An 18,319-nucleotide genomic window follows, 5' to 3' on the forward strand; every position below is an offset into this window, starting at 1 on the left:
CCAGAAGATGCTTTGTGTGTTTCTGGGGCCTAGATGGAAGAAAGTGTCATCCCTGTCATAAGGGTAATAGATGTTGAGTTCTTCGCTGAGAACTTGTTTCTTTCTTTGCTTTTCTTTTTGTGTAGTTAGCCTCCCATTTATTTGTTTAGTTCTTATCAGCATTTTAAATAACATTGCTCCCCAAAGCAATTTATACACTTTATCTCACTTATCATATTCATTTTCTAAGCACACTACCTTTTTATGGCTAAAGTTAAATTCCATTTCAAGTTCCATCTGAGCTGATTCCCAATTTGTGTCATCTCAGCAAATGAGAACTTGTTTCTTCCTGGCAGATATTGCCTTCCCAGACTGAATTAAAATAGTCAGTAATGAAATTCATGGAAATAATACTCTAAGAAAATTCCTGGTCTAGCAGTCAAGAAGATGAAGTAATGGGTGTGTCTAGAGCCTATTTTTACATTCAGATATTTTAATTTCATGATTTTGAAATTTTTTTTACACGGTCTATAAACGTAGCAGTTCTTAAAGATGAAGTAAATTGTGACTTATTTTTTTTCCTACAATGCAAGTATTTTTCTGACTGAAATGTACATGCAGACTATGTTTCAGGTAAACACTTCTCTTGAAACAGAAGTCTTTGCTTCACATCTCTTTTTACAGCCCCACTGATTTACCATGTTGAAGAAGCGTTTCTGAATGGTTAAGAGGCCTCAATCCTGACTTTATTCTCTGAAGTCCTTCATCCATGTCTTTTATATGTTGAGAAGTGTAACTGAAGGTGTCTGTATGGTACACAGTATTTTTTTTATTTTTAAGAAGATGTTGGGGGTAGGAGTTTATTAATTAGTTTATTTATTTTTGCTGTGTTGCGGCTTCGTTTCCGTGCGAGGGCTTTCTCTAGTTGTGGCAAGCAGGGGCCACTCTTCATCGAGGTGCGCGTGCCTCTCACTGTGGCGGCCTCTCTTGTTGCGGAGCACAGGCTCCAGACGCACAGGCTCAGTAGTTGTGGCTCACGGGCCTAGTTGCTCCGTGGCATGTGGGATCCTTCCAGACCAGGGCTCGAACCCATGTCCCCTGCATTAGCAGGCAGACTCCCAACCACTGCTCCACCAGGGAAGCCCCGGTACACAGTATTTTTAAAGACCAAATTCAATTTTTAAACTGAACAAGCCACACATTGCCACTCAAGGACCAGCTTGAGGCATCTATCTAGCTAATGATATTTCTTTTTAAAAAATAGGAAGTCACTAGCTCATTTTATCATATAAACAACAGATATTCAGAAAAATAAGGAAGAAAAAAATCATCCGTAGTCCCATCTTCCTGAAAGGATTACTATAATCATTTAGGTCAGTAGTTCTCAAGGGAGGGGGTGCAGTGGCAGGAATTGTCCCCTAAAGGATATTTGGCAATGTCTGGTCACAGTTCTGGTTGTTCCAGCCCTTGGGGGTTGGGTGTGGAATTGGTATCTAGTGGGTAGAGGCCAGGGATGCTGCCCAACATCCTACAATGGACAGGACGGCCCCCGCCCCCCACAATAAAGAATCATCCAGTAAAAAAATGTCCATGCTACTGCTGTTGAGACACTTGATTTAGGTAGATTCTCTTCGAATCTAAAAGGTAGTTTTTATTGGAAATAAATTAGGTATTTCTTTGGGAAGTTTCAGAGATGCTTTAGAATGGAATCCCGAGGCGGCATGATGACAAGGATGACTTTGCTGTTGTCTTGAAAGTCAAAGGAAGTGAGTATATGTGTAGAGGGTGCAAGAGGTATAGAGTGACCCTAGGAGAGGCATTGTGGGTCAGTGTTTAGTGATGACTATGGAAAACATGTTGTAATGACCAAAATGTGATTCCTCAAGTAGCCGCTAGAGATGGGGCATACCTTAGCCCGGCCCTTTGTCCCAGAATGGCAGAAATTTAGAGCTGGGAGGACCTTTTGTAAGGGGTGGCAAACAAGTGTCATAAGTCAGGCCAAAGCCTGCTGATGGGTGGATGACTTAGAGGGTCAAGTCAGGGAGGATCCCCAGGCCACGTATGGAATATTGTGAATAATGAGGGATGTTTGTTCTGGACATATAATTTGGAGAATTGGGAAGCTGCAATACACATGGCTTATATCTTTACCATTCCTTAATTCTAATTTGGTCTTCGAATTTTACAAGTGTGAAACAGCCTCATTTGAAGTCATCATGATCAAGGGCTTGGCCCTCACAGACAGCAGCTGGATGTTCTTAGTTTCTGGCTCAGGACCATTCATTAAGGGATTAACCCTAAACAAACACACATGATTCAGATGTGTAAATTGATTGCCACATTCTTTATTTCTTTTTGGAGATAACCTTTTCCAGCCCTCAGGATGAGTAAGTACCCTAGGTAGAACCACCTCTGGTTCTCCTCAATTCCCAAGTCTAGCCAAACAGAAGTCAAATTATTCATTCCAAAGTGATCCTTAATAAGGGAAGTTGAGTGTTCCTTTTTTTTTTTTTTCTTAAGAGAACATTCCTTTAAACCTGATGAAATAGCACTGCATCACAGGTCAAGATCTTCCCTATATCTGTAAAACTTTGAGTTCCTTGAATATATACATGGACAAAACAGTATTTTGCTGACTCTCATGTTTTGTTTGCTGACTCTCTTATCACCTCACACAGCCTTCCTGTGGACATATAAATATCCCTTGCTGACCTTGTAGTAAACTCTCCTTTCCCGGTATCCTAGGACGGATTATCTCCTACTGATTAATTTACTTAATGAGTTCTAAATCCTTCAGAGGCACCTTGATATCTTATTTCTCACCCTTTAATGTGCATATGAATCACTCTGTTAAGTGCAGATTCTAATTCTGCAGATGTGTTGGGGCCTGAGAGTCTGCATTTTAATATGCTTCCAGGTGATACTGTCAGTTCAGGTGATGCCCACCCAGTGCATGGTCCAGATGTTGCTGATGCTTCAGTCTTGCACCACACTTGGAGGAACAAGCATCTAGAGAGGCACTTTCCATGATATCCTACTTGTTCTCTCTTGACCTCAGAGTTCTCTGATCTTCCTGAAAACTTTTTGTCCCAATACCTTCCCTCCCTGCTGCTGTTAGACATCTCAGGGAGAAGAAGCTAGGTGGTTGGCTGTGCTTCTACAGAGGGAAATCTGCCCACCAGCATTCATACTGGAGATTTCTGTTGAGCTGGTTGACTGAATAGTGGGGCCAGTATTTCTTCCAAGAGTTCTATCCCTTTCATTCTTTTCAAGAAATATTCCAGTTGCTTCAACTTACATATAATACTGCATAGTATTTAAGAGCAGCTCCTTTTGTGTTTCAAAACATAATTGGCAGTCAGTTCATGATGGAGTTTTCAAACCTCGAGGAATTCTTTCACCACCAACCCCCTCCTCTTTTTAGTACTTTTGTCTTGCTGTCTGCAAACAGGCCTGTGCTGGGGCTTCTACTCTGCAAAATGTAATCACATGATAGGCCAAAACTGGCTGAACCAACCAATTGACTGTATGTTGCAAGTTTATTGAAGCACAGATTGGATGTCTTACACATGTGTCTATTGACCCTAATGCCCGGCAAATGACAGGTGCACAGCAAATATTTTGCCAGTGCTTGGTTTTAGCACAGACACAAATGAAAAAAATTTTTTTTTTTAAGAATTGACATCCATTTACAAAAATACTGAGCCACTTATGGATTTCCCTTTTATTTTTTTATTTTTTTTTTTTGTGGTACGCGGGCCTCTCAGTGTTGTGGCCTCTCCCGTTGCGGAGCACAGGCTCCGGACGCGCAGGCTCCGGACGCGCAGGCCCAGCGGCCATGGCTCGCGGACCTAGCCGCTCCGTAGCATGTGAGATCCTCCCAGACCGGGGCACGAACCTGTGTCCCCTGCATCGGCAGGCGGACTCTCAACCACTGCGCCACCAGGGAAGCCCTGGATTTCCCTTTTAAAATTCTGTGAAGTTTTCCAGCACTAACTCATGTTACCTGACAAAATATTTGCATATTGAACACCAAGAGTATTATTTAGGTTTTTCTTCCAAGCTTATTACTGACAAGGTAGCCCTAGTCAATAATAGTGTATTTCAGAAATGGCTGATTGTTATTGGTGGTTCCTGTACATGTCAAAAACATCAGGCAATATCATAAAAGAAAGTTAAAATCAGGATGTTATCAAAATTCAGAAAACTGATTTAATTCAAAAGCAAGCCATTTCAATAAAAGCAGCAAACTCTCTTTGGAACTGACACCTGTAGGAAAATTTCATATTAAGGCCAAAAGCATAACCAAGCCCATCTTGATCTGCTGGGCATGTATTTATCGTGGGAAGTAATAATAGAAACCATATATGGCTGGGCTGTAATCCTGTTGCTTGCTTTGTAGGATATCCAGATGGCTCTGCTTTAGCCTGTGCTCACATTTCCTGCTGATCCTTGGAGAAGGGAAATGTGTCCCCTGCCTGTACAAATAGAATGGACACTATCTCTTATTTCTGTTGCATTGTGTAGGGAGTGTTTTGCACAGATGCCACAATATCACTTTGTCTAGCAAACAGAAGAGTATGTCCAGAACTGGTGAGAAGCCACATTCCTCCTCCCACTGTTAGGGCTCTCTGCGATGCCCCACGTGAGGCTGCCGGGGCCCAGGCCCAGCCCAGAAATGAACTTGCCTCCTTGTGTTGTGTGAAAGGCACATGCAGGATTCAGAAAAATGTCCAGAAAGGGTTTTCTTGGGTTTCCCTGGGATGAGGGGTAAAAAGAAAAACGTATTTGCCATCTTTTCTGATTCGTGGCAACCCACACATAAATATATAGAGACTAGCCGGTATTGTAATTATCTTTTAGTTGAAAATGTTTTCTCTATTGTATATTTTAAAATGGTAAATTTTATATTAAGTGTATTTTACCACAATGTTTAAAAAGTTTTCTCTAGATGTTTTCTCACCTGCCGGGTACTTTTTTTTTTATCCTGAAAAGTAAATTCTTATAAGAACTTGGTCCTCAGGTGGATTCATGGTGCCCAACTTCACGTGATTACTCATTTTTTTCCATTTTTTGAAGACTGGAAACATTAGGGGCAGCAATTTCACTCAGAGATATATTTCCAAGAGAAATGAAAACTAGGTCCATATACACATTTGTGCATAATAGCTAAAAAGTAGAAACAACAAACCAAATGTCCATCAGCTGTAAAGTAGATAAGTATGACATATCCATACAGTGGAGTGAAGCTCTGACACAGGCTACAATGTAGATGCAACTTGGAAGCCTTAATGCTAAGTGAAAGAAGCCAGTCACAAAAGGTCACGTATTGTAGGAGTTCATTTGTATGGAATCTCCAGAAGGGGTAACTCTATAGAAACCCAAATTAGATTGGTGGTTGCCTAGGGCTAGGGTGGGGGAAGGGAGGGAATTGGAGGATTAGGCAGTGATATCTGAGGGGTCCTGGGTTTCTTTCTTGAAGTAATGAAAATATTCTAACATAGATTGTGGTTATGGTTGCACAAGTCTGGGAATATATTAAAAGCCATACTATAAATGGGTAAATTGTACAGAATGTGAACTTCAGTGCCTTTCGAAGATCTTGCCAAGCTGGGCATGACTGCCGGATTTTTAACACTGTCTTTTTCAGGGTGCGAAGTACCACATTATTGTCATCTCCCTGTGAGTGGGATTGGCACTCCAGCTGCACCTCCGGGCACAAGTGCTCCAGGAAACACAGACTAGTGCCGGTTGACAGCCTGCTTTACCAGGTACTTGCTTTTTTTTGTCTCTCATCAGCCTAGTTACTGGCTTTCCTCCACCAAAAGTGTGATGTAAATTATGTCACATCCTGGAAGTCAAGGCCACCATTTTTGATGTTGCTGATAGTGAAACTGTTTAATATCCAGGAAAGTTTAATTGTAATGGCCTATTTCCCAAAGAACCGAAAGATCTTACCCGCATTTATGATCTGAATGGATAGGTAATTTTGGGCGAATGCCAGCTGAGGTGCTTCCTGCTAAAGCATGTAAGTCCAACCCCCGTAGTTCAGAATAAATGCCTAGCAAGGTAGTTTGATGTCTAGGGTTATAGGTCATTTTGGTAGGTCACGTTTGTTCTATTAGCTTTGAGGTAGCTGAATTATATAACAGTGGTAAGCACTTTGCTGAAAATAAAAAAGACATCAGTCACACTGGCTTCTAAAGATTAATTATGTACAGGCTTTTAGCAAAATAGGTGAGTATTACCTGTTTACTGATTCAATTTTAAGTACGAATTAAATGGGATTTACAAGGTATTACATTTTATTTTGACAGATGCTGGGATGTATTTGTTCTTAGTTACACTTACCACTGATGATAGGCCTGACCATGGATGGCTGGAATGGGGTTAGAATTTTTTCCGTGTGCTTGTTTCAGAATTCCTGTCTGTTTAAGCTCGAGGACCCTGCTGGGGTGGATTCCAACTGCATGTCAGCATTGGAGTTTAGTGGAGTGTGAATAGCAGCTGTTCAAATCCTAGGGTTCCTGCCTTCCGACTCTGTGATCTTGGCACATCTTAATGTCTGAGAGCCCCAGATCTGTAAAAAGGGAGGGTTAGGGAATTCCCTGGTGGTCTAGTGGGTAGGACGCTGCGCTTTCACTGCTGAGGGCATGGGTTCAATCCCTGGTCAGGGAACTAAGATCCCCCAAGCCGTGCAGAGCAGCCAAAAAAAAAAGGGAGTTTTAACCTGAAGCTGAATGAGTTAACATACAGCAAGCACTGGGCACGAACCGAGGCCTTTCTTGGAGTCTAGTTGTCCAAATGGGGACACTTGCGTGGGGAAGTCCTTAGTGTCCACTGAACTGACAGGGCTGGGAGTGGATTTTGTTTACTGAGATGTACTCTATGGAGCTCGTAAAGGTTCCAAACATAAGACAGATGCTTGCCCAGACCCCGGAAGTGGTTTTCCTGAAAGTAGATTTCTAGGTAGGATCTGTTGCTTTAGGCAAATGACTTAGAGGGGCGGCATGGAGTATGGCAGAGGGGTTGGAGCCGGCGTTGTCTTTGGAGGGAAGGATCTTTCTGACTCAGGCAAGCCCTTTCTGATAAATATCTCCCTGGTCTGATTCCCTACACTAGTGACCACATTCCCTTCAACATCAGTTTGTTTTCCCAAGTCAGAGTCTTATTCCAAAGCTCTTTCATGTGTAAACACTGAAGCTTGGGTTTCTGGGTAAATTAGCCTCAGGTGAGCTTGTGTGGTGAGGTTTTTTTTTCCCCCACATGGCTATAGTTTCAAATCCAGCAAACATTTATTAAGAGCCTTTTATTTGCCAGGCACTGGGCAAGGTGTTTTCACCCATCTTGTTTATCCTCAGAACATTCCTGAGGAGCTATTGCCAGCTCCCTCTTGCAAAAAGGAAACTGAGATTCAAAGATTTTAAATGGTTTCCCCAAGATCGCATAGCCTCTGATTCCTAAGTTCAGTGAGATTCCTATAGTAGCAGCTGTTTTCTATACTAACTTTACAGAGCTTGAAGACTTAACTCCTAAACTAGGATAGTAACAGGCTTTTCTCAAGGGCCAGTTCCGATCGATTGATAGTGGCTGCCTGGAGCGAAGGAATCCTAGATGCTGTCCACGTTTGTTGAGTAAGAATGTTGTGATCCATAAGCAATGTCTGGTATGGGCGGAGGAGGGTCCCTGTAGAGCACACTCTTGACCTGAGGTTTCTGATCGTCAGCTTCTACCTGCGGCTGTCCTCCTTTACAGTCTTGGAGGCTCTGGAGAGCACTATTTGCCTGGCACTTGTTTGTTGCTACTTTAAGGGGCTTTGGTGTTCACTTTTCTGATGTGGCAAAATCACCTTTGCCTCTTTGCTCTCAGGAAGGATGCTAAGAGTCTGGGCAGAGACTCACTTCCTAGATACGGATTCTCACTGTTAGGTAATTTAGATACTTTAGAGTTATTACCAGCTCATCCCATAATATGGGCATAGATAAGTGAGTTGAAGGTAAAAATTAAAAACTTCTGTGCCCCTGGGAGCCCCTCTGCAGTGCCCTCTCCCCTGGGGGCGCCTCATCAGTAGGGGTACCTGGGGAGCTCACACCAGCAGCCCAAGCTCTTCATATGGAATTGAAGACACTCATCACAGTAGCTCTAACTTTAACTGCATCAAAATCACCTGGAGGGCTTGTTAAAACCACAGATTCCGGGGTCTCACCCCCCAGAATTGCAGCTTCAGTCAGTCTGGGGTGAGGCCCAGGAATTTGAATTTCTAACAAGTTCCCATTCAGGCTCATACTTCTGCTTTCCCAACCATGCTTTGAGAACCACTAACTTGGACGGTACTTTTTTTTTTTTTTAATTAATTTTATGGCTGTGTTGGGTCTTCATCGCTGCAGACGGGCTTTCTCTTGTTGCGGCAAGCGGGGGCTACTCTTTGTTGCGGTGCGCAGGCTTCTCATTGTGGTGGCTTCTCTTGCTACGGAGCACGGGCTGTAGGCATGTGGGCTTCAGTAGTTGTGGCTCACGGGCTCTAGAGCACAGGCTCAGTAGTTGTGGTGCACGGGCTTAGTTGCTCCATGGCATGTAGGATCTTCCCAGACCAGGGATCGAACCCGTGTCCCCTGCATTGGCAGGTGGATTCTTAACCACTGCGCCACCAGGAAAGTCCCTGGACAGTACTTTTAACAGCTGCTGTAGAGCATGGTTTGTTTATAGGTGGTGTGTGGCCAGTTTCCCTACCTGTGGTGAAGGGTTTCTTTCCACAAACATTTAATGTGCACCTCACACAGCACTGCCTGAGGGAGATTTAGAGGAATGTAAAGGCTTGTCCATCTGGGAGTCTAATTTGGGATCATTAATTACATTGCTGTGTGAAAAGGGCTGCTCTCACCCTGTACTGTAGGCAGAAGGCCTGAGGCAGTGATTATGTGACAGGAGGCCTCCTGGGGGAGGTGATATTGGAGAGGAAGCTGAGGAGGGAAAGTCGTTGGCCAGGTATGCAAAGAGGGGAAAAGAAATGCGGGGAGCCGGGCTGTGCATCAGAGGCCTGGAGATGCTGCACTGAGTGAGAGGAAACGTTGTTTGTGGTGAGAATTCCATTGTAATTCTGATAGGAAGTGAAGTATCAACCTACAGTAATAAAGGTGGAAGCTTTTTGTTTATTGGGGTGCTTATTACAGTGTACTTGGTACTACGCTGAGTGTTTTACCTGCATGACTTCATTTAATTCTCATACCCACCCTATGAGGTGTAGGTCCAACTGTCATCTTGATTTGTATTAGTTTCCTAGGACTGCAGTAAAAATAAAATATCGCAGACTGGGTGGTGTAAACAACAGAAAGTATTGTCTCGCAGTCTGGGAGGCTAGAGGTCTGAAATCAAGTTGTTGGCAGGGTTAGTTCCTTCTGAGAGTTATGAGGGAAGGATCTGTTCCAGGCCTCTCTCCTTAGCTTGTCGGAGGTCATCTTCCCTCTCTCTGTGTCTGTCTCTGTGTCCAAATTTAACCTTTTTATAAGGATACCAGTCATACTTGATTAGGGCCCACCGTAAAGACCTCACTTCAACTTGATTACCTCTTTACAGACCCTGTCTCCAAATAATATCATATTCTGAGGTAATGAGGGCTAGAACTTCAACATGTGAATTTGAGGAAGCACGATACAACTCATTACACCATTTTACAGATGCAGAAATGGAAGCTTAGAGGGTTTAGATAAGCTGACCAAATCACACAACCATTGGGTCCAACCATGTAAACTTGCCATTTTTATAGCTCAGAAACAGTTGAATAGTGGCGATGTCATACTTTAAACCTAAGAAGTAGCAGAACTGGGGCTTGTCGAAACCCAGGTCTGATTCATCTTGTGCTCTTTCGCCCAGTGCTTCAATTTGTTTACTAGCTTTTCCTTTTTTTCTGCTGTTTCCTCATGGTTCACTGGGAAAAGCAGTGATGTGGAGATTAGGATACCAAGCCACTAGCCTGTTTGTTTCTGGTTCTTGAGTTTCTGGATGAGATACTCTTATATTACAGTTTTCTATACTGCCTGTTTAAGGAGAGTGGTCGGAAATTGAGTATGTGAAATTTAAAATTCATTGCTAGTAAAATGTTAAATACCTATACATACACAGGTTATCTGAGTATAGATGTTCTATTCTTTTTTCTGTAAGAAGGGAATTACACCCCACCTTTTTTTTTTTTAACATCTTTCTTGGAGTAAAATTGCTTTACAATGGTGTGTTAGTTTCTGCTGTATAACAAAGTGAATCACCTATACATAAACGTATATCCCCATATCTCCTCCCTCTTGTGTCTCCCTCCCACCTTCCCTATCCCACCCCTCTAGGTGGTCAAAAAGCACTGAGCTGATCTCCCTGTGCTATGTGGCTGCTTCCCACTAGCTATCTATTTTACATTTGGTAGTGTATATATGTCCATGCCACTCTCTCACTTTGGCCCAGCTTACCCTTCCCCCTCCCCATGTCCTCAAGTCCATTCTCTACGTCTGCGTCTTTATTCCTGTGCTGCCCCTAGGTTGATTAGAAGCACATTTTTTTTAGATTCCATATATGTGTGTTAGCATATGGTATTTGTTTTTCTCTTTCTGACTTACTTCACTCTGTATGACTACTTCACTCTGTATGACCGTCCCTAGGTCCATCCACCTCACTACAAATAACTCAATTTCGTTTCTTTTTATGGCTGAGTAATATTCCGTTGTATATATGTGCCACATCTTCTTTATCCATTCATCTGTCAATGGACACTTAGGTTGCTTCCATGTCCTGGCTATTGTAAATAAAGCTGCAATGAACATTTTGGTACATGACTCTTTTTGAATTACGGTTTTCTCAGGGTATATGCCCAGTAGTGGCATTGCTGGGTCATATCGTAGTTTTATTTTTAGTTTTTTAAGGAACCTCCAAACTGTTCTCCATAGTGGTTGTATCAATTTACATTCCCATCAACAGTGCAAGAGGGTTCCCTTTTCTCCACACGCTCTCCAGCATTTATTGTTTGTAGATTTTTTGATGATGGCCATTCTGACCAATGTGACGTGATACCTCATGGTAGCTTTGATTTGCATTTCTCTAATGATTACTGACGTTGAGCATCCTTTCATTTGTTTGTTGGTAATCTGTATATCTTCTTTGGAGAAATGTCTATTTAGGTCTTCTGCCCATTTTTGGATTGGGTTGTTTGTTTTTTTGATATTGAGCTGCATGAGCTGCCTGTATATTTTGGAGATTAATCCTTTGTCAGTTGCTTCATTTGCAAAAATTTTCTCCCATTCTGAGGGTTGTCTTTTCGTCTTGTTTATTGTTTCCTTTGCCATGCAAAAGCTTTTAAGCTTCATTAGGTCCCATTTGTTTATTTTTGTTTTTATTTCCACTACTCTAAGAGGTAGGTCAAAAAGGATGTTGCTGTGATTTGTGTCATAGAGTGTTCTGCCTTTGTTTTCCTCTAAGAGTTTTATAGTGTCTGGCCTTACATTTTGAGTTTATTTTTGTGTATGGTGTTAACGAGTGTTCTAATTTCATTCTTTTACATGTAGCTGTCCAGTTTTCCCAGCATCACTTATTGAAGAGGCTGTCTTTTCTCCATTGTATATTCTTGCCTCCTTTGTTTATCTCTGGGCTTTCTATCCTGTTCCAATGATCTGTATTTCTGTTTCTTTGCCAGTACCATACTGTCTTGATTACTGTAGCTTTGTAGTATAGTGTGAAGTCAGTGAAACCGATCCCTCCAGCTCTGTTTTTCTTTCTCAAGATTGCTTTGGCTATTCAGGGTCTTTTGTGTTTCCATACAAATTGTGAAATTTTTTGTTCTAGTTCTGTGAAAAATGCCATTGGTAGTTTGATAGGGATTGCATTGAATCTGTAGATTGCTTTGGGTAGTAGAGTCATTTTCACAATGTTGATTCTTCCAATCCAAGAACATGGTATATCTCTCCATCTGTTGATATCATCTTTAATTTCTTTCAGCAGTGTCTTATAGTTTTCTGCATACAGGTCTTTTGTCTCCTTAGGTAGGTTTATTCCTAGGTATTTTATTCTTTTTGTTGCAGTGGTAAATGGGAGTGTTTCCTTAATTTCTCTTTCAGATTTTTCATCATTAGTGTATAGGAATGCAAGAGATTTCTGTGCATTAATTTTGTATCCTGCTACTTTACCAAATCCATTGATTAGTTCTAGTAGTTTTCCAGTGGCATCTTTAGGATTCTCTATGTATACTATCATGTCATCTGCAAACAGTGACAGTTTACTTCTTCTTTTCCAATTTGGATTCCTTTTATTTCTTTTTCTTCTCTGATTGCTGTGGCTAAAACTTCCAAAACTATGTTGAATAATAGTGGTGAGAGTGGACAACCTTTTCTTGTTCCTGATCTTAGTGGGAATGGTCAGTTTTTCACCATTGAGAATGATGTTGGCTGTGGGTTTGTCATATATGGCCTTTATTATGTTGAGGTAAGTTCCCTTTATGCCTACTTTCTGGAGAGTTTTTATCATAAATTTGTCAAAAGCTTTTTCTGCATGTATTGAGTTGATCATATGGTTTTTCTTCTTCAATTTGTTAATATGGTATATCACATTGATTGGTTTGCATATATTGAAGAATCCTTGCATTCCTGGGATTAACCCCACTTGATCATGGTGTATGATCCTTTTAATGTGCTGTTGGATTTTTTTTTGTTAATGTTTTGTTGAGGATTTTTGCATCTATGTTCATCAGTGATATTGGTCTGTAGTTTTTTTGTGACATCTTTGTCTGGTTTTGGTATCAAGGTGATGGTTGGCCTCATAGAATAAGTTTGGGAGTGTTCCTCCCTCTGCTATATTTTGGCAGAGTTTGAGAAGGATAGGTGTTAGCTCTTCTCTAAATGTTTGATAGAATTCACCTGTGAAGCCATCTGGTCCTGGGCTTTTGTTTGTTGGAAGATTTTTAATCACAGTTTCAACTTCAGCACTTGTGATTGGTTTGTTTATATTTTCTATTTCTTCCTGGTTCAGTCTCTGGAGGTTGTGCTTTTCTAAGAATTTGTCCATTTCTTCCAGATTGTCCATTTTATTGGCTCTTAGTTGCTTGTAGTAATCTCTCATGATCCTTTGTATTTCTGCAGTGTCAGTTGTTACTTCTCCTTTTTCATTTCTAATCCTATTGATTTGAGTCTTCTCCCTTTTTTTCTTGATGATTCTGGCTAGTGGTTTATCAATTTTGTTTATCTTCTCAAAGAACCAGCTTTTAGTTTTATTGATCTTAGCTATTGTTTCCTTCATTTCTTTTTCATTTATTTCTGATCTGATCTTTATGATTTCTTTCCTTCTGCTAACTTTGGGGGGGGGGGTTTGTTCTTCTTTCTCTAATTGCTTTAGGTATAAAGTTAGGTTGTTTATTTGAGATGTTTCTTGTTTCTTGAGGTAGGATTATATTTCTTTTTCATTTATTTCTGATCTGATCTTTATGATTTCTTTCCTTCTGCTAACTTTGGGGGGGGGGGGTTTGTTCTTCTTTCTCTAATTGCTTTAGGTATAAAGTTAGGTTGTTTATTTGAGATGTTTCTTGTTTCTTGAGGTAGGATTATATTGCTATAAACTTCCCTCTTAGAACTGCTTTTGCTGCATCCCATAGGTTTTGGGTTGTCATGTTTTCATTGTCATTTGTTTTTAGGTATTTTTTGATTTCCTCTTAGATTTCTTCAGTGATCTCTTGGTTATTTAGTATTGTATTGTTTAGCCTCCATGTGTTTTTATTTTTCACAGATTTTTTCCTGTAATTGATATCTAGTCTGATAGCATTGCAGTCAGAAAAGATACTTGATATGATTTCAGTTTTCTTAAATTTACCAAGGCTTGATTTGTGACCCAAGATATGATCTTTCCTGGAGAATGTTCCATGAGCACTTGAGAAGAATGTGTATTCTGTTGTTTTTGGATGGAATGTCCTATAAATATCAATTAAGTCCATCTTGTTTAATGTGTCATTTAAAGCTTGTGTTTTCTTATTTATTTTCATTTTGGATGATCTGTCCATTGGTGACAGTGGGGTGTTAAAGTCCTTTACTATGATTGTGTTACTGTCCATTTCCCCTTTTATGGCTGTTAGTATTTGCTCTATGTATCGAGGTGCTCCTATGTTGGGTGCATAAATATTTACAATTGTTATATCTTCTTCTGGGATTGATCCCTTGATCATTATGTAGTGTCCTTCTTTGTCTATTGTAATAGTCTTTATTTTAAAGTCTCTTTTGTCTGATATGAGAATTGCTACTCCAGCTTTCTTTTGATTTCCATTTGCATGGAATATCTTTTTCCATCCCCTCACTTTCAGTCTGTACGTGTCCCTAGATCTGAAGTGGGTTTCTTGTAGACAGCATATATACAAGTCTTGTTTTTGTATACATTCAGCCAGTCTGTGTTTTGGTTGGAGCATTTAATTCATTTACATTTAAGGTAGTTATCGATATGTGTGTTCCTATTACCATTTTCTTAATTGTTTTGGGTTTGTTATTGTAGGTCTTTTCCTCCTCTTGTGCTTCCTGCCTAGAGAGGTTACTTAATCATTTGTTGTAGAGCTGGTTTGGTGGTGCTGAATTCTCTTAGCTTTTGCTTGTCTGTAAATGTTTTAATTTCTCTGTTGAATCTGAATGAGATCCTTGCTGGGTAGAGTAATCTTAGTTGTAGGTTTTTCTCTTTCATCACTTTAAATATGTCCTTTCACTCCCTTCTGGCTTGCAGAGTTTCTGTTGAAAGATCAGCTGTTAAACTTATGAGGATTCCCTTGTATGTTATTTGTTGTTTTTCCCTTGCTGCTTTTAATGTGTTTTCCTTGTATTTAATTTTTGATAGTTTGATTAATATGTGTCTTGGTGTGTTTCTCCTTGGATTTATCCTCTATGGGACTCTCTGTGCTTCCTGGCCTTGATTGACTATTTCTTTTCCCATATTAGAGAAGTTTTCAACTATAATCTCTTCAAATATTTTTTCAGTCCCTTTCTTTTTCTCTTTTTCTTCTGGAACCACTATAATTCGAATGTTGGTGCCTTTAATGTTGTCCCGGAGGTCTGTGAGACTGTCCTAAATTCTTTTCATTCTTTTTTCTTTATTCTGCTCTGTGCTAGTTATTTCCACTATTTTATCTTCCAGGTCACTTATCCATTCTTCTGCCTCAGTTATTCTGCTATTGATTCCTTCTAGAGAATTTTTAATTTCCTTTATTGTGTTGTTCATCACTGTTTGTTTCCTCTTTAGTTCTTCTATGTCCTTGTTAAACATTTCTTATATTTTCTCCATTCTGTTTCCAAGATTTTGGATGTCTTTACTATCATTGCTCTGAATTCTTTTTCAGGTAGACTGCCTATTTCTTCTTCATTTGTTTGGTCTGGTGGGTTTTTACCTTGCTCTTTCATATGCTGTGTATTTCTCTGTCTTCTCATTTTGCTTTACTTACTGTGTTTGGGGTCTCCTTTTCACAGGCTGCAGTTTCGTAGTTCCTGTTGTTTTTGGTGTCTGCCCTCAGTGAGTAAGGTTGGTTCAGTGGGTTGTGTAGGCTTCCTGGTAGAGGGTACTGGTGCCTGTGTTCTGGTGGTTGAGGTTGGATCTTGTCTTTCTGGTGGGCAGGACCACACCTGGTGGTGTGTTTTGGGGTATCTGTGAACTTATTATGAGTTTAGGCAGCTGCTCTGCTAATGAGTGGGGTTGTGTTCCTGTCTTGCTAGTTGTTTGGCATAGGGTGTCCAGCACTGTAGCTTGCTGGTCGTTGAGTGGAGATGGGTCTTAGCGTTGAGATGGAGATCTCTGGGAGAGCTTTCACCATTTGATATTACATGGGGCCGGGAGGTCTCTGGTGGTCCAATGTCGTGAACTGGGCTCTCCCACTTCAGAGGCTCAGGCCTGACACCTGGCTCAAGCACAAAAACTGTCAGCCACCCACCTGGTTGGTGGGAGGAGTCTTGGTCAAAAGCAGATTCTGGGGAATTCCCTGGTCCAGTGGTTAAGACTCCATGCTTTCACTGCAGGGGGCATGAGTTCGATCCCTGATTGAGAAACTGTGGCAGGCACCTGACACTTGAGAGAGCAGAAGGGTTTAAAGTCAGAAGAAGTGGATGAAGTGATGCCTCAGTCACTTGCTGGTTGTGGAACCCAGGCACAGCCCAAATCTCCCTCAGCCTGTTTCTCACATTAATGGAAATTTGGAAGAAGTTGATTCCAGTCCTCATGGATGAGTTTGAGGGGTTCAAGACTTCAGTGGAGGAAGTACCTCCACTCAGCCCAAGGGCTGTTACAACGTTGTTGGGCTTCGCCTGTCACTTGTGGCTGGTGCACCTCCTTCCTGGCCCTCCGCTGAGCTGGAAGCAGACACGAGATGTTCTATTCTTAATTTCCATCTCAAACCAGCCTAAATGTTTTAAGCAACGTGCACTTGTATTATAAATACATTTTCTTGGAATTATTTCAGCATTCTGAGATTCAGGCAACTTAATTGTCTAGCTATAGAGATTTCAGACAAATAGTTTTGTCAGTACCCAAAGAATAAGTCCGTACTTTCTTCTCTAAGTATTTAAAATGAAAGAGCATTGCTCCAAATACGTAGATACAAAGACTTTGTCATTTTAGGAATTTAAGCAAACTTTCATTGTGACAAATTGGTGTACCATTGAAGTGGAAGAAAAATAAAAATATGAAGTGTTTATTTTTGAATGTGTTAGTTATAGTCTACCATGTTTTCCAAACAAAAATTAGAGTGCATTGTTCACTTATGAAATCAGCAAGACAGAGAGGTGGCCATTGGCCTATCACTGGAATCTGAGATGTCTGGACATTTTAAGTATAGCACATAGATGAGTAATATTCCATCTAGGTTCTGAAACATAAATTTAATTATACTCCTGCATGTTTTAGAGAGCCCAGAACCCAACAATTCAAAGATGACTAGGGGCTTGTGAACCCAGAGCCCCACCTCTCTCTTACTTTTCACAGCCACATTTCTTAAATGGAATCTCTGTACTTATCACCCTTTTTCCTCCCCACCACCTGCCTCTCTCTTCAGCACTTCATCCTCCACCTACTCCAGACACTCAGGGATCCAGTAACTGGCTTTAGGTACCCTCTAGGCTAAGCACAGTACTGCCTAAGAAAATTTTCATGGACAAGGGCTCTTCCGTGGCTGAGATGTGCAATTGAATTTTCAATCAGCAGTTACATTGTCTGTGTGTGTGCTGCCTTTATTGTGCTCCTGGTGCTGTGGCTGTGTGGGGAAGGCTGGAGTAAGCTTATTTTATGATTCCCATTATAATAAAATAATGCAATGAGCTTCTGGTTGGGAGGAGTGTCATCACTGGAGCCCTGATTTTGGTACTTCACGTTTTCATTAGTTCAGTGGTTGGTGACAGTGATTTTCAGTTCAGACAAAATTTTGATTCATTTAGAGGTAATGTGATTGTAGGGCGAGATTAGACAAAATACCCTGGACAGGAATTCCCTGTTGCTTGCTTCTCTCCATTACTCTAGGAATGTGGGAAATTACCTTGATGCAGTCTTAGCCTCCAAGGACACTGCCAGGCAAGCTCTCCCAGAGATTATGAGACAGAAAGGCTCAGACACCAAAGTCGGGTGTTGCAGTCACACGATTTATTCAATTTGAAAACATGCAGTGAGAAGCAAGGAAAAAGATTTGAACACTTTAACATAGTTAGGTTAGGATATTAATAGGGTGAAAGGTCCATACTCTGGAACCTGTGCTTGCAATCTTTATATGTCCTGTCTCTGTGCGGTGTCAGCTTTCCCCAGTGACGGTGTGGTCACAAAGATCAGACCTGTTGTTGAACAAGGGGTCTTAGCAGATAAAAGGTGTCTGAAGCCAGCATAGGCTTGCTCCATCGGAGGGACGCAGGGCGAGTATTCCTGGCCAATAGCTATAGCTCACTAGTAATTTGTCTGCATTTTGGGACAGAGATCACCAATGGGTGATCAATTTAGGATGATTTAGCTGTCAATATGGAGGCAACATGAGCTGGGCTTTATTATGTATCATTAATATTTTATTAGATAGGGAATATTTATTATTAACAATAATATAGTTATAAAAATGTATTATTACATCATATTATATCTAAACAAATACAATTGTAAATTAGATATTATTACATTTATTAATATTTTATTCAATATGAATATTTACGATTTACTTTGTCCTTCCATCAGAACCCTTCTATTTATAAGTAACATTCTTATTTGTTTCATTCTTTTCATCTATATTTAACATAAAAAACACTCCATTTATTTTGTTTTATAACATATCTTACACGTTACTAACATACTATGTACACTATAAACATCTTTTTTTTAAAAAAAT

General features: G+C 40.6%; 1 protein-coding gene across 1 annotated transcript in view; it reads left to right on the forward strand.

Annotated features, from left to right (window-relative positions):
• Positions 1-18,319, forward strand: part of TJP2 (tight junction protein 2) — a 134,144-nt gene that overhangs the window by 22,559 nt on the left and 93,266 nt on the right. Inside the window, exon 2 of the mRNA XM_079925683.1 lies at positions 5,630-5,750. The gene's annotated coding sequence lies outside the window, so the exon portion shown is untranslated. The remainder of the gene's footprint in view (positions 1-5,629; positions 5,751-18,319) is intronic.

Source organism: Stenella coeruleoalba (assembly GCF_951394435.1).
Source record: "Stenella coeruleoalba genome assembly, chromosome: 7".
In the NCBI taxonomy this organism is placed as follows: Eukaryota; Metazoa; Chordata; class Mammalia; order Artiodactyla; family Delphinidae; genus Stenella; species Stenella coeruleoalba.